Below are 15,357 nucleotides of genomic sequence, written 5' to 3'. Positions count from 1 at the left end.
CCAGAGGACGCAACACCTCTATTGGAGTGCACCTGGACTTCCAAGGGACACAGCAAGTCCTGAGACTGGTATGCGAGGAAAATGGCATCCACAATCCAATGGGCTAATTTCTGCTTGGAGACAGCTTTCCCCTTCTGCTGTCCTCCAAAACGGACAAAGAGCTGCTCCGAGCATCTAAAGCTCTGCATGCGGTCCAGATAGATGCGCAGGGCGTGAACTGGACACAGCAACGACAAGGCCGGGTCTTCCTCCTCTGAAGGGAGCACTTACAGGTTCACCTACCCGAAAAGGAGTGGTGGGAACCTTGGGCACGTAACCGGGCCGGGGTCTCAAGATCACGTAACAGTGTGCCGGCCCGAACTCCAGGCATTTGCTGGTAACAAAGAGCACCTGCAGGTCCCCCACCCTCTTTATGGAAGTGAGTGCCACCAGGAGGGCCGTCTTCAGGGACAGAGTGCTGAGCTCGGCCTGCTCCAGGGGCTCAAATGCGGCTCTCTGTAGGGCAGGTAGGACCACAGAGAGATCCCAAGAGGGGATCAGGTGCGGTCTAGGAGGATTCAACCTGCTTGCACTTTTGATAAACCTGTTGATCAGGTCGCATTGTCATAAGGGTCTCCCATCCAGTGTATTGTGGTGAGCTGCTATTGCAGCCATGTACACTTTCAGGGTAAAGGGTGACAGCCTGCTAGGTTTTCCGTGTCCCGTCCAGGAGCCAGACGTGGAGATTCCAGAGGTCTGGCCACGGGTGCTGGAGCATGCCTTGCCCCTGAGTGAGAAGGTCCTGCCTCAGGGGAATGCACCAGGGAGGTGCTACTGTCAGGAACACCAGATCCGAGAACCAAGTCCGGTTGGGCCAGTATGGTGCAACGAACAGGACTTGCTGCTCGTCCTCCCTGACACTGCACAGAGTCTGTGCGGACAAGATGCGATGCAAGTGTATGCCATCTTGGCGGTTTATGTACGCTACAGTCGCTGTGTTGTTGGTTCGACCAACACCTGCTTGCCCTGAATCAATGGCCGAAGCCTCCTCAGGGCAAGCAATACTGCCAGTAACTCCAAGCAGTTGATGTGCCATTGGAGTCGGGCCCCGACTTTCACTGGTGCCGCTACTTTCTGCCTGAAGGTCTTCGGTCATAAGATATTCCCTGAGAGTGACCGAGTCCAACTCCGTACCGAGAAAAGAGATGCTCTGCACAGGGGAGAGCTTGCTCTTCTCCCAGTTGACCTGAAGCCTGAGTTGGTCGAGGTTCTGAAGCACAAGGGCCCTGTGCACACAATAGATCTCGCGAGTAAGCTAGGATTAGTCAGTCGTCGAGATAATTGAGAATGCATATGCCCTCCTCCCTCAGCGGGGCCAGGGCAGCCTCTGTGACCTTGGTAAAGACACGAGGAAACAGGGACAGACTGAAGGGGAGGACTTTGTACTGGTATGCTCATCCCTCGAAGGCAAACCGAAGAAAGGGTCTGTGTCAAGGAAGGATCGATACGTGAAAGTACGCGTCCTTCAGGTCGATGGCCGCAAACCAATCCTGATGTTGTACCGACGCCAGGATGTGTTTCATCTGAAGTGACAGGAAGTTCCTTATATCTTCTGTGTGCATTGTGTGATTTGATGAAAATTCAGCTTATGTTTGGTAATGGGGCTGATCACATTGATGTGGCTATTATGTGTCATGGTCATAGCACCACCAACTGGCAGCAGGAAGTATGGCACTTTTAACAGACTTTGAAATAGCCCTCTTGTTTTTACATGAATTGCTTCAAAATTCTTTAGAAAAATGTCAAGACACTGCTGATATAAACTTGTAAGGGGAAAATATGATATCTTAAATATTGTTTCCATGGCAACACATTAATTGTTATTATTCTTTTCTTCCTATATTTGGGTGTTTTTGAGGCACTCGGCATGCTTAAAATTTCATTAAATTTTGCACACACATCAGAATTATTAGCCATTAAGTCTAGGCAAAAGTTTACACATGGGCATGTAGAGGGTGCTCATTAGCAGCCTCTTTAAAATTGGCATGTAAGACGGCCTCTGTAGCATCCCGATTTTTACCTACAGTCACCAAAATTGGTACATACAGTATGTAGTTTTCATCAAGCCGGACAACTTTCATAATTATAGTTATTAGCTCCACCCAACAGGAAGTCGGCCATTTTGGATTTTTTGAATATTACAGTCTCTGAACTTTTAAATACTCTGCCTAGGAGATTCATGAGACTGTCATCATATTTAGACAACATTATGCCAAGACATTGAAGATGCTAAATTGTGAACAGATTTTTCATATATCGAATGATGTTGCCATGGTGAGGCATTCAATTAATGGTGAAAAATGGGTAACAGGAAGTGTCGCATATGTTCTGGGTGCAATGTGTGATTTAGATCAAAATTGAGATGTATGTTTACTCTTAGGGGCTAATCACATGGATGTGACTATTTTGGGTCATGCTCATTGTGCCACCACCTGGCAGCAGGAAGTGTGGCTCTTACAACAGACTTTAAAATAGTCCTCTCATAATTACCCAAATTGCTTCAAAATTGTTTAGAATAATGTCAAATGCCAAATGCATGTGTCCACCTTGCATTGTTTTCTGAAAGCCACTGGGTGGAAATGGACCCAAGGTGCTTGGGCCCGTCATCACTGCTTCAAGCTTTATTTTTTGTTTTCATTTTTATGTCAGAGTTTAGTTTACAGCATGTGATGAAAAGTATGAAAGTGTTTTTCGAACTTGGTTGCAAACTACCAAACTTTACCTCAGTCTGATTGAAAAGGTGGTCTGGGAGTTGGTTCATGTGAATGGTTTGCAATTACTATTAAAGTAATTTATCCTAAATAATGGATGTAAACCTCTATTTATGAAGTATCAGGCTTAGGGGCCATTCAGACTGGACTTGTTCTCAAGACACCTGTAATTTAATTAAATTTTTTAAAGTTGAAGTCCTTTTAAATTAACATGGTATCTTAAAAACGCTGTGCTCATTTGTAAACAGTGAGGCGGGGTGCAACATTCAAGAACATCTGTATAGCATATATTTACATACATTTTTTTTTTTTTTTTTTTTTTTTTAAACAGCGCAGACTGTTGCAAAAATGCATTCGGTGTGATATCGGTGTGAATGATCCTTAAATTGCATTTAGTTACACATTTTATCATATATAATGTTATGCTAAAAGGAACAGAGGTTTAGCTTGACATCCGAGGGCCCATTAGAGCAAGTCATGGAACCTGTTTGACAGCCCAAAACTCCTTTTATGGGTTCTGTCCATTTTGGCTGTTGTAAGACAGTTAAGATGATATGTTATGTTTACATTTTGCTGAGTGAGCTTGCCGGTACCAGATGGGAGATGACATTTCCATGTCTGTTTTGATAGAGGTGTGGTGGACACATGTCTCTCTACCTGATCGAACGTCATGGTTACTTGTGTAACCTCCGTTCACTGATGGAGGGAACAAGACATTGTGTCGATGTAGTGACACTAGGGGTCACTCTTGGGAGCCCGAGACACCTCTGGTCTTTGATAAAAGGCCAATGAAAATTGGCGAGTGGTATTTGCATGCCACTCCCCCAGACATACGGGTATAAAGGGAGCTGGTATGCAACAACTCATTCAGGTTTTATGCTGAGGAGCCGATATAAGGTCCGGCCATTTCAGCAGGTAGTTCAGCGTTGTGGCAGGAGGGACACAACATCTCGTTCCCTGATGGAGGTTACACAAGTAACGTTCCCTATCTGTCACTCACTTGACGTTGTGTTGATGTAGTGACACTAGGGGTCCCTATATGAAACACCACATTTGGCTGAACTGTGTTATGTGAACTGGCGGTGTGTGGTGGGCAGACTACTGTGTGCCTCATAGCCAGCACACCAGGTCGACACGTAACTTCCCCTAACATAGTTATGAGTGTCAAACGGCCCTTTTTGGGGACAAGTCAACTACTCAAAAGATAGAGACAGGCTTAACCCAGTCATGGCCTCTTTTCCCCTTCTTTTTTCCACTCCCTAAAAAAGAAGGGGGATTATCCGACTGGGCCGCCAGGTCTAGTCGAGGGGTGTCCCTCCCAAGGGGAAGACAGAGCGGAGACCACACCTCGCCCAAAGAAAGGGGGGGATATTTAAGTGGAAGAATACGTCACATGGTCTTTCCAACCATGTGGAGAGTCTTCAAGGTAGATCCTGCCCAATGGGGGAGGAGTTACTACAAACATGGAGACTGGGGCAGAGGGGCTCTGCCCAAGGAAGACGCAGTTTGACAACAGGGAAACAAATAAGCGGAAGACAAATAATCGCATGGGGTTAGCCTTACAGGGAACCGCCACATGCAGAGCACCTACCCCAGAACAGGGCTCTTAGTTAGCACGTGTACTGGGCCAGCAGCGAATCTCTCCGAAAACTCGACTGCCACAGGGCTCGGAGGAGGTCAACCAGGAACAAAGTTTGTGAACACTACTGGGAATTAATGCACACGTCTTCAGCTCAAAGGGAGGTGGAAAGTGCTATGTGCAAGTGATACACCCGGCCAGCTATCCCGGGCTTATCCGCTTGTGTTGCATGCCACTACCTAGGACGAAACCGGTTCCACCCGGAGGTTGTAGAACCTTGCACAGGTGTTGGGTGTTGCCCAGCCTGCTGCTCTGCAAATGTCTGTTAGAGAGGCACCCCTGGGCATGGCCCAGGGAGCTGCTACACCCCTGGTAGAATGGGCTTGTAGCCCTATGGGGGGCGGCATGTCCTGGGCGACATATGCCATAGTTATGGCATCAATGAGCCAGTGGGCAATCCTCTGCTTGGAGACAGCGCTTCCTTTCCGCTGTACACCAAAGCAGACAAAGAGCTGCTCAGAGATTCTAAAGTTCTGCGTGCGATCCAAATAGATGCGTAAAGCATGCACCGGACACAGCGACGACAGGGCTGGGTTTGCCTCCTCCTGGGTCAGTGCCTGCAGGTTCACCAACTGGTCCATAAAGGGGTGGTGGGAACCTTGGGCACATAGCCCGGTCAGGGTCTAAGGATCACGTGAGAGGAACCCAGACCGAACTCCAGGCACGTTTCGCTGACAGAGAACACTTGTAGGTCACCTACCCTCTTGATGGAAGTGAGCGCAGTCAGGAGGGCAGTCTTCAAGAAGAGTGCCTTAAGCTCGGCTGACTGCAAAGGCTCAAAGGGGGCTCTATGTAGACCCTGAAGAACTACAGAGAGGTCCAATGAGGGAACGAGGTGCGGTCTGGAGGGATTCAGCCTCCTGGCACCTCTTAGGAACCTGATGATCAGGTCGTGCTTCGCTAAGGACTTACCGTCGACTGCATCTTGGTGTCTACCACCGCAGGTAGTACGTGGAAGTACTGCAGGTGGTACACCACTTAGGTCTTCCACGTCCCGTCCAGGGGCCAGACATGGAGATTCCAGAGGTCTGGGCACGGGTGCCAGATGGTGCCCCGTCCCTGAGAAAGAAGATCCTTCCTCAGGGGAATTCGCCGGGGGGGGGGGCTGTCATGAGGAGCGTGAGGTCCGAGAACCATGCCTGGGTGGGCCAGTAGGGTGCTACCAGGATGAACTGCTCCTCGTCCTCCCTGACCTTGCACAGGGTCTGTACAAGTAGGCTCACTGGGGGAAAATGCATATTTGCGCATGCCAGGGGGCCAGCTGTGTGCCAGCGCGTTTATGCCGAGGGGGTCTTGGTCAGAGCGTACCAGAGCGGGCAGTGGGGAGGATTCTTGGGAGGCGAACAGGTGCACCTGTGCCTGTCGAATCAACTCCAAGTCAGCTGGACCACCTGAGGGTGGAGTCTCCACTCTCCTCTGATGGTAACCTGTTGTGACAGTGCATCCGCTGTAGTGTTGAGATTGACTGGGATGTGAGTGACTTGCAGAGACTTGAAGTGCTGCTGACTCCAGAGGAGGAGACGGCAGGCGAGTTGTGACATACAACGAGAGCGCAGACCGCCTTGGCGGTTGACATATGCTACTGTTGTCGTGCTGTCTGTCTGAACTAACACGTGCTTGCCCTGGATCAACAGCCGAAACCTCCACAGGGCGAGCAGAATTGCCAACAACTCGAGGCAGTTGATGAGCCAATGCAGTCATGGACCCGTCCAGAGGCCGGCGGCTGCGTGCCCATTGCAAACAGCACTCCAGCCCATTTTGGAGGCGTCTGTCGTGACCACGACGCTCCTGGAGACCAGTTCTAGAGGGATGCCTGCCCGTAGAAACGAGAGGTCGGTCCAAGGGCTGAAAAGATGGTGACAGACTGGCAAGATGACCACGCGACGTGTCCCGTGGCGTCATGCCCATCTCGGGACTCGAGTCTGTAGCCAGTGCTGAAGCAGCCTCATATGCATCAACCCGAGCGGGGTGGCCACCGCCGAGGATGCCATATGCCCCAGGAGCCTCTGAAAATGTTTCAATGGAACCGCTGTTTTCTGTTTAAACGCCTTCAAACAGGCCAGCACCGACTGGGTCCAACTCCAAACCGAGAAAAGAGATGCTCTGAACCGGGAGGAGCTTGCTTTTTTCCCAGTTCACCCGAAGCCCTAGTTGGCTGAGGTGTGAGAGCACCAGGTCCCTGTGTGCGCACAACATGTCTCGAGAATGAGCTAGGATTAGCCAGTCATCGAGATAGTTGAGAATGCGAATGCCCACCTCCCTTAACGGGGCAAGGGCAGCTCTGTGACCTTCGTAAAGACACGAGGAGATAGGGACAGGCCGAAAGGGAGGACCTTGTACTGATACACCTGACACTCGGATGCAAACTGCAGGAAGGGTCTGTGTCGAGGAAGGATCGAGACGTGGAAGTACACATCCTTCAGGTCTACCACCACGAACCAATCTTGATGCCGGACGCTCGCCAGAATGCGTTTTTGCATCAGTATCTTGAACGGGAGTCTGTGTAAAGCCTTGTTCAGTGCTCACAGGTCCAAGATTGGCCGCAACCCACTGCCTTTTTTTGGTACGATGAAGTATGGGCTGATAAACCTCTTCATCTCGGCTGGAGGGACAGGTTCTATCGCACCCTTCCGCTGGAGGGTAGCGATCTCCGTGCAAGGTAGCAGCATTTTCGTCCTTCACCAAGGTGAAGTGGACACCGCTGTACCTGGGCGGATGCCCAGCGAAGTGAATCACGTAGCCAAGTCAGACGGTCCGGACCAGCCCTCACGAAGGATTGGAAAGTGCAAGCCATGCAAGGGGGACCAAAGGGACAACATCATCGGACGTACTGGCAGGTGAGGCCTTGTGGCGGGGCGGAGCTCGAGGAGCCACATCATGTCGTGGCTGTGCTGAGTCTAAGGACATCAAAGAACTTGCCTGGCTCCTTGTGACCACCCCCGGAACAGCCTGGGACGGTATGGTGACTGTCACATCGGGGGCGGATTTGTGCCACAGCTGGGTGCTCAGGTGCAGGAAACCGCCGCTGGAGAGCCAAACCTGCCAAATAGAGTGGCGGACGGTGGTTGTGATGACGGCCGTGCACACCAGATTCATGACCCAGGGAACAAGGAAACCACTCTTGCTGAGCTCTTGAGTACTGCAACCACTTGGGCATGCAGCGCAATTAAATGCAAAAGGTAACAAAAAGATGGAGAGATCTGCTTACCAGCTCCAGAGCAGTGGGTTTCGTTGTCCCTGGGTCGCCTGTCTCAAGGGCGTTTTGAAGCCTTTCACGGGTTCTGGGCGGCCGCGACACGGGTGGCGTCTGCTTCCTGCGGTGGGCTCCACGCCGGGGCCTGGCCGAAGCGGCAGGCTGCGGCGGGCTGCGGCGGGCTGCGGCGGAGCCGGTGCAGTCACCGCAGGGGGACGCCCTTGGCGATAAGCAGATGGGGTGCGGGATCTTGAGCCGTGCCGGGGCAGGTTATGCCGGCTAGCATCTGTCTACTATTCCACCATCGAGAACTGCTGGGCAGTCCTCGACGGTGTCGCCGAATAGGCCCACCTGGGAAATGGGGGCAGCAAGGAACCGTGTCTTGTCGGCCTCGCTCATCTCGACCAGGTTGAGCCAAAGGTGGCGCTCCTGGACCACTAGTGTGGCCATCGTCTGTCCGAGAGACCGCGCCGTGACCTCCATTGCTCAGAGAGCGAGGTCGGTCACCGAGCGCAGTTCCTGCATCAATCCCGGGGCGGAACTACCCTCGTGCAGTTCCTTTAGCGCCTTGGCGGACTTGCAGGAGAGCCATGGCGTGCAGGGCTGAGGCAGCTTGTCCAGCGGCACCATAGGCCTTGGCCGTCAGAGACGACGTAAACCTACAGGCCTTGGATGGGGGCTTTGGGCACCCACGCCAGGTGGCAGCGCTCTGCGGGCATAGGTGCACCGCGAGCACCTTTATCCACCGGGGGATTGCTGAATAGCCCCACCATCGAGGGTAGTGAGGGTGGGGAAGCTGAAAAGATCGGAACAGGACAGTAAAAAGTGCCTCCCGCGATCTTGTCAGCTCTTTATGCACTTCCGGGAAGAAAGAAATGGGGCGGGGCGTGGCTTTGAGCGGTGCCGCGAGCCCAGGAACCAATCACCGAGCCGCGAGGGTTCAGGGAAGAGCAGAGGGTTCCACTCTAGCCGACGCTCACGGCTGCCCGGGAAAGCATGTCATCATCTCCGCGTCAGCCTGTGACTGGGCAATCATCCCCGAAGGGAGGAGCCCAGCTGAGGCTTCCGACTGGACGAGCCCGCTCTCCGATGCTGCGCTCGAGAACTCATCACCTTCGCGGGCTCCGAATAAGAGGTTGAACTCGCCGTGAGACGAGCCGGCGGACTCATCCGGAAGCCCGATCGCGGTAGACAAGTGTGCTGGGGTATGGGAGGTCCGCGGGGGGATACCCGGTGGAGGCGGTCCCATTGGGGTCCCCATATTGCCCCCAGTGCTAGCCGCACTGGCCTCATACCCATGGGTAAAAGGCCCGAGGCAGGGAGCCTCTAGGGTGGCTTGCTTTCTTACGAGGGCGAGCCGCGACCGCAACGTTGCCATGGACATGTCTTCGCAATGAGAACATGACCATCCACGAATGCTGTCTCCCCGTAAGCAGTGCCCAGACACGAAAGACAGTGATTGTGACTGTCAGAAGGTGAGAGATAACGAGCGCAACCGGGAATAACACACAATCGGAAAAGCATCTTTAAAAAGAACCTTTTTTAAAGAACCTTTAAAAAGACGTTCCGTGTGTGCCGCTCTTTTAGAGAATAATACTCTTTTAGAGAAATATACTCTTTTATTTCTGCTGAAAGCGCCCAGGGGCATTCTCTGCAGTGCAGAGGAGGGAGAAGCCGCTGAAATGCGCTGTCAGATCCAGCAGAGGTGAATGAACAGTCGTGGGAATTCAGCTCAGTAAGCATGACCGTTCGGCTCCGAAGAGAAAATCTGAATGAGTGGTTGCATACCAGCTCCTTTTATACCCGTATGTCCGGGGGAGTGGCATGCAAATACCACTCGCCAATTTTCATTGGCCTTTTATCAAAGACCAGAGGTGTCTCGGGCTCCCAAGTGTGACCCCTAGTGTCACTACCTCGACAAAACTTCGAGTGAGTGACAGATAGGGAACTGATAGAAGGAAATATATTCACCCTGCCACCAATGGCATTCTATACTTTTTTTTTCTATAACAGCATATTATTTTTACAGCTCTAATTTAAGGACATTTACAGTATGTATGTATAATAATCCACTCTCCAAAGATGTTTATTTAAATTAATGCATCAACTGTACACTGACCATGTATGCTCTTTAGAGCAGTGTGGAGAAACTTTACCCTTTTTTTTGCCTTACGTCTACTGTGGCCTTCAGATGAACACACACACATAGACACACAGTGTCACCATAAAGACAGATATGCAAGGGTTAATGCTGCTGAAAGCTTTTTCCCTGTGGATTGTTTATCAACTGAGAAAGAAGGTCTTCTTTCTCTGGGCCAGTTAAGTCAGCCTCCCTTTTGTTTGAGGCTGCCCATTTGAGGAAAGCTTATCCCAGACCTTCTACCACCGAGACTGATGACAAGGACAATGCGCACTAAACTTGACATTCAGTGGGCTAAATAGCTTTTTCCACTAGCAGTCAGCAAACTAGGGGACAGGAAGAAGGAGGCCAAAAACTAATGAATCTTTACCTGAAAGAAACTTAGCAGAGCCACATTCCTTATAGTAGCAGTTCTTACCACAGAAGTGACATCTACAACTGTATTTGCGTGTGTTTCTTCACAGCTATGTGAATCAGTACAAGCCAATACTGGGGAAAAAGTAATAAAAAAAAAACCTCTCTAAAGTTTATGGTCCAGCCTGCCAGACAGTTCTGTTTCTAATGAGATGCCTTATGGGAGTGTGTCAAAGCATCTCTGCTTGGCACACAGAGAGTATTCACAGGCAGGAGAGAAAGAGCTGGTATGTTTCACTCTGCCTTAAACACATAGGCTACCTACACACTGAAGCTAAATATGATTGTTACTCCTCTTTTTAAGTCCTCTTTTTTCACCCAAAAATGAAAATTTAGTCATAATTTACATACAGGGTTTGAACAACATTAGGATAAGAAAATGACAGAATATTACTTATTGGGTAGTTAACTGTGCAGATAAATCCATGAAAAATACATTACCATCATCTGAATAATAAACAGTAAGCGAATACCAGACAACATAATCTTCTCTAGATACAGTAAGGCTTACTGTCACTCCTCACCCAGGCTGCCACCTATGAAGCTGTCTGACCTTTGACCATGGCGTTGCAAAATAAATGAAACAGAGAGCGGTCTGTGGTGAGGCAGAAGAAGACAGGGTTCTGGCAAGGGCAGAAGAAAATTGAGGCAAAATATCTTAATTATTTTAAGACTGTAACTTAATCAAAGTGTAGAAAGTGTGCATTTTTTGGCAGCGTGTCTCTGTTCTATATCTGAGAAAGGCTGGACTGTCAGGGCCAGTCTCCTCTCTTTATGAGGCCACAGTGCTACAGCCATGCTGCACTTCGGCCCAACAGGACAGCTGCTCCACTCTCCCAAATACATCATCCTATCTGACACCCTACTGTCCCCCTCCCTATCGCCATCCTCCCCTCTTTTACTTCTGATGCGAGAGGAGAAGGAAGGGGGGCCAGATGTGTGTAGAGAGAGAGAGTCCTTGTCAAGCAAAGGTTCAATTAATCTAACAGAGCTTCTTCTGCAAGGAACTGAAAGCATTCTTCTAGAGCTCTCCATCTAGCCACTGTCATGGGATGCCTGGGCAGAACGCTGAGTCAACATTTCGAAAGGCTGTGAAATAGTTTAGAGTTGTGGATGAAATTAAGATCACAACCTGCATTCTGCCTTGCCTGTCTCAAGGTTTTGAGGATGGTTAACACTAGGCCCCTGGTCCAGACTCCCCTGCCAAAGACTTCATCTAGGCTGTCTCATCCCACAGCCTAGTTCCCTGTCATGAATCAGTATACTGTGAACATGAATTTGCACACTAGCAAGAGCCTTAACCTGTTATTCATTGGGGCACTGATGACTCAAATACATGAGACAATTATTGCACAATAAAATTAGCAATGTACCAATGTATCGGCAAATCATCTGTATCGGCCGATAAAAGCAGGGAGTGGAGCTTTCCCGCACCCAGGATGGAACCTAAACTGGTGGAGATGGGTTGGGATGCCTGGACTGCAATGATGTTTAGGTAGATGGCACATGTCATCACGTGTCAGAGCATCACACTCCCTCCACTGGATAATCATCTTCCCACAGTGCATCCTGGTGCCATCACTTCCCCAGGTAAAAGGCACACACGTACATGGCCATCCACGTGATGTAAAAGAAAATGGGACTCATCGGAGCAGGCGACCTTCTTCAACCGCTCCAAGGTCCAGTTCCAATGTTCGTGTGCCCATTGTAGGTGCTTTCAACAGTGGACAGGGGTCATCATGGGCACTCTGAGCGGTCTGCAGCTATGCAGCCCCATACGCAGCAGGGTGTGATGCACTGTGTGTTGTGACACATTCCTCCCGAATTAAAATTTTCTGTAACTTGTGCCACAGTAGACCGTCTGTTAGTTCGAACCAGACAGGATAGCCTTCGTTGCCCTAGCGCATCGGTGAGCCTTGGGCACTGTGGTGAACAATTGGACCAGATGACATTCCATGAGCCAGTTTATGGCAGAGCCCCTCTCTAACTGTCAAGGCAAAGAAGAGTGTCTCCATTTTGATTGGATCATGGCAGGACCAACACAAACAAATGCCAAGCACAGCCATCAGATAAGCTGCTCAGACAACTTCCAGACACCCCTCACAGGGCAAGAAAGACCTTCCAACATGTTGAAAAAACTTCTCATTGGACCATGAGTGGTTTCTTAGCAACCTCTCAAACCCCCCATTCTAAGGTTTTGCCCAAGTCCAGAGTTTAGATAAAGACCATAAATATCTTCAAGACCTCTCGAAGCAGCATTAATTTTCCATGTGGCAAAAGTCGAAACAAATAAGCCACAAAGACAAATCTTTACACACAAACTTTTATTCCTAACATGGACACCAACTGCAACACATCCACTCCATGTTTGTTCACAGAACTGTTTATGAAAACTGCAGTTGTTCAGTTAGCAAAATAGTTCACACAAACTGAACTATGATGGTATAAATGAATGTATGTGTAATATGTAATCTTTCAATATCATGTTTGGTATCTATGTCTTCAGAAAAATGCCAAGAGTATTTTTGAATAGGTTTGGAAAAGGAACAATGCATAGATGAGTCTTTAAAGACATTGTTCTAACTATGAACAATTTTTTTTTTAAATATGCAAATGTTCCACACAGAGAAGGAAGGGTGAGCCACACTGTGTGGGCCCCCTCCGATCTCAGTAGCCAATCATAACATTGAAACAAGAAGTGCCAGACTGAAATCTCCTCCTCATCAGGAAGGTATAAAGCATCCTTACAACAGCCACACCTTGGTTCTGGTCTCACTCTATGAGAGAGAGGCAATACCAGAATAATAATGAACATTCTGAATCTCTGGCCTGAGTGGTAGGAGATGTAACAGAATACAAACCATCCAACATGCTAAGTCTGACTCCAAGAGAGAGAGAGGATAACAGATCATCCAAAGTTCTTAGTCTCCATCCAAGGGACAAAAGAAGATTGACCAAGTACCAAGTCTCCCTACAAGAGACTATTGCAATGGCAAGTTCAGAATCCCTATACCAGGGAGATAACTACAGCGACAAGGTTTAGCTCTGGTGAGCAAACCTTCTTTTCAAGTTTCGTGCATCTGCGTGTTCCAGATAATGAATCTTGCACCGACATACAGTATGGGCTAAATATCTGCATGTTCCAGATTGCAAGAACCCCCTCGGTGCTTCAAGGAGATCAGCATTCCTCAGCTCCTTCGTGTCCAAGTCTGTTGAAATGGAATCCAGCTCCTTCCACACTGTAACATGGCCCTGAGTCCCAGTGGAAGACATCGCCATCACCAAACTCATCGACTGATCAAGTAGAACGTAAATATCACTACTTAACCTCTTTCCAGAGACCTTGACATTAGTGTATACTACCAGTTTATGATTATCTAATGTTCCTTAGTTTGCATAACCTGTGTATCAAATGTCTAGCAAATAATCTTTGAGTTATTTGTTTCAATAGTAATAAGGTTTTCACCTTATTAATTAGTAGAGAAACAGCAATTTATCTTTCATAAGATAATAGTCATACTATGCCATTGCTACATCCAATTCAACCGCTTGCATCTTTCCATCCTATGCACTTTTATTTACCTATTAATTTATGTTATCTTTCAGCATATTAGTACCATTTTGTAGTTTTTGTAAGTTATTCTTGTTTATCTTTTTGTAAATAAAATTAATCTGATTACAATTGTGTGTTCTTTGAGTTGATGATACAGAAGAGCTCTAAAGGGTTAGGCTGAACCTCATGAATCCTTCATATTAATCAGCTGACCAGCTCCCTCCAATTGACATATTTCTAATTTATTGAATGGTCCATTTGGATAATTATTTTACTGTTAAGGTGAAACTCCTTAGCTGGTGCCCTGAGGATGGAGGGAGGGGCCATCTTATATTAATAATCACAAACACATACACCTTAAGTGAAGTGTGATCAAAAATCACCACATATTTTGGTGTCTTGTGTGAGGCCCAGTTTATTTCAATTGCTGCCAAGGCGATTCTTACTACAGTGCCCAACACCCTGTTGCCGGTTTGTGGTTTGTCCACAGAGCATCTCCATTTCAGAGATACTCTGACCCAGTCGTCTGGCCATAAAAAGGCTTTACTCCTGCCCATTTCTCCTGCATTCAAAACGTTGACTACAAAAACTGATTAATCGCTTACCATCTAATCTACCCAGACCTTGACATGTGGCCTTGATAGGAGATGATCATTATTTGTTATTCGCTTCACCTGTGAGTGGTCATAATGTTTTGGCTCATCAGTGTACAGTATATACTTAAGACTTAAGTATATAATAAAGAGCACTCTGTTAGGAACACTATGGTCCTAATAAAGTGCTCGACGTGGTCTTCTGCTGTTGTAGCCCAACCGCCTCAAGGTTCGATGTGTTTTGCATTCTGAGATGCTATTCTGCTCACTATAATTGTACAGAGTGGTTATTTATGTTACCGTAGCCTTTCTGTCAGCTCGAACCAGTCTGCCCATTCTCTGTTGACCTCTCTCATCAACAAGGCGTTTCCGTCTGCAGAACTGCTGCTCACTGGATGTTTTTTGTTTTTAGCACCATTCTGAGTAAACTCTAGAGACTGTTGTGCATGAAAATCCCAGGAGATCAGCAGTTATAGAAATACTCGTACCAGCCCGTCTTGCACCTACAATCATGCCACAGTCGAAATCACTAAGATAAAAAAAATTTCCCCATTCTGATGGTTGATCTGAACATCAACTGAAGCTCCTGACCCGTGTCTGCCTGATTTTATGCATTGCACTGCTGCCACACGATTGGCTATTAGATAATCACATGAATAAGTAGGAGTTCCTAATAAGTGCTTAGTGAGTGTATACAGTTGTGCTCAAAAGTTTGCATACCCTTGGAGAATTGGTAATATATGTACCATTTTTAAAGGAAACATGAGTGAGCAGGCAAAACACATTTCTTTTATTTCTTATGGGATTCATATTCAACTGTAGGTTATAACAGAATGGCACAATCATAAAACAAAACATGGCAACAAAGAAAAAAATGAAATGACCCCTGTTGAAAAGTCTGCATACCGTTAGTTCTTAATACTGTGTATTACCCCTTTAGCATCAATGACAGCATGGAGTCTTATGTAATAGTTGTCTATGAGGCCCCAAATTCTTGCAGGTGGTATAGCTGCCCATTTGTCTTGGCAAAATGCCTCCAGGTCATGCAAAGTCTTTGGAACCGCACGTTTGAGAT

The sequence above is a fragment of the Myxocyprinus asiaticus genome, chromosome 21, assembly GCF_019703515.2.
Source record: "Myxocyprinus asiaticus isolate MX2 ecotype Aquarium Trade chromosome 21, UBuf_Myxa_2, whole genome shotgun sequence".
NCBI classification, from domain to species: Eukaryota; Metazoa; Chordata; class Actinopteri; order Cypriniformes; family Catostomidae; genus Myxocyprinus; species Myxocyprinus asiaticus.
This window is presented reverse-complemented; position numbering follows the sequence as displayed.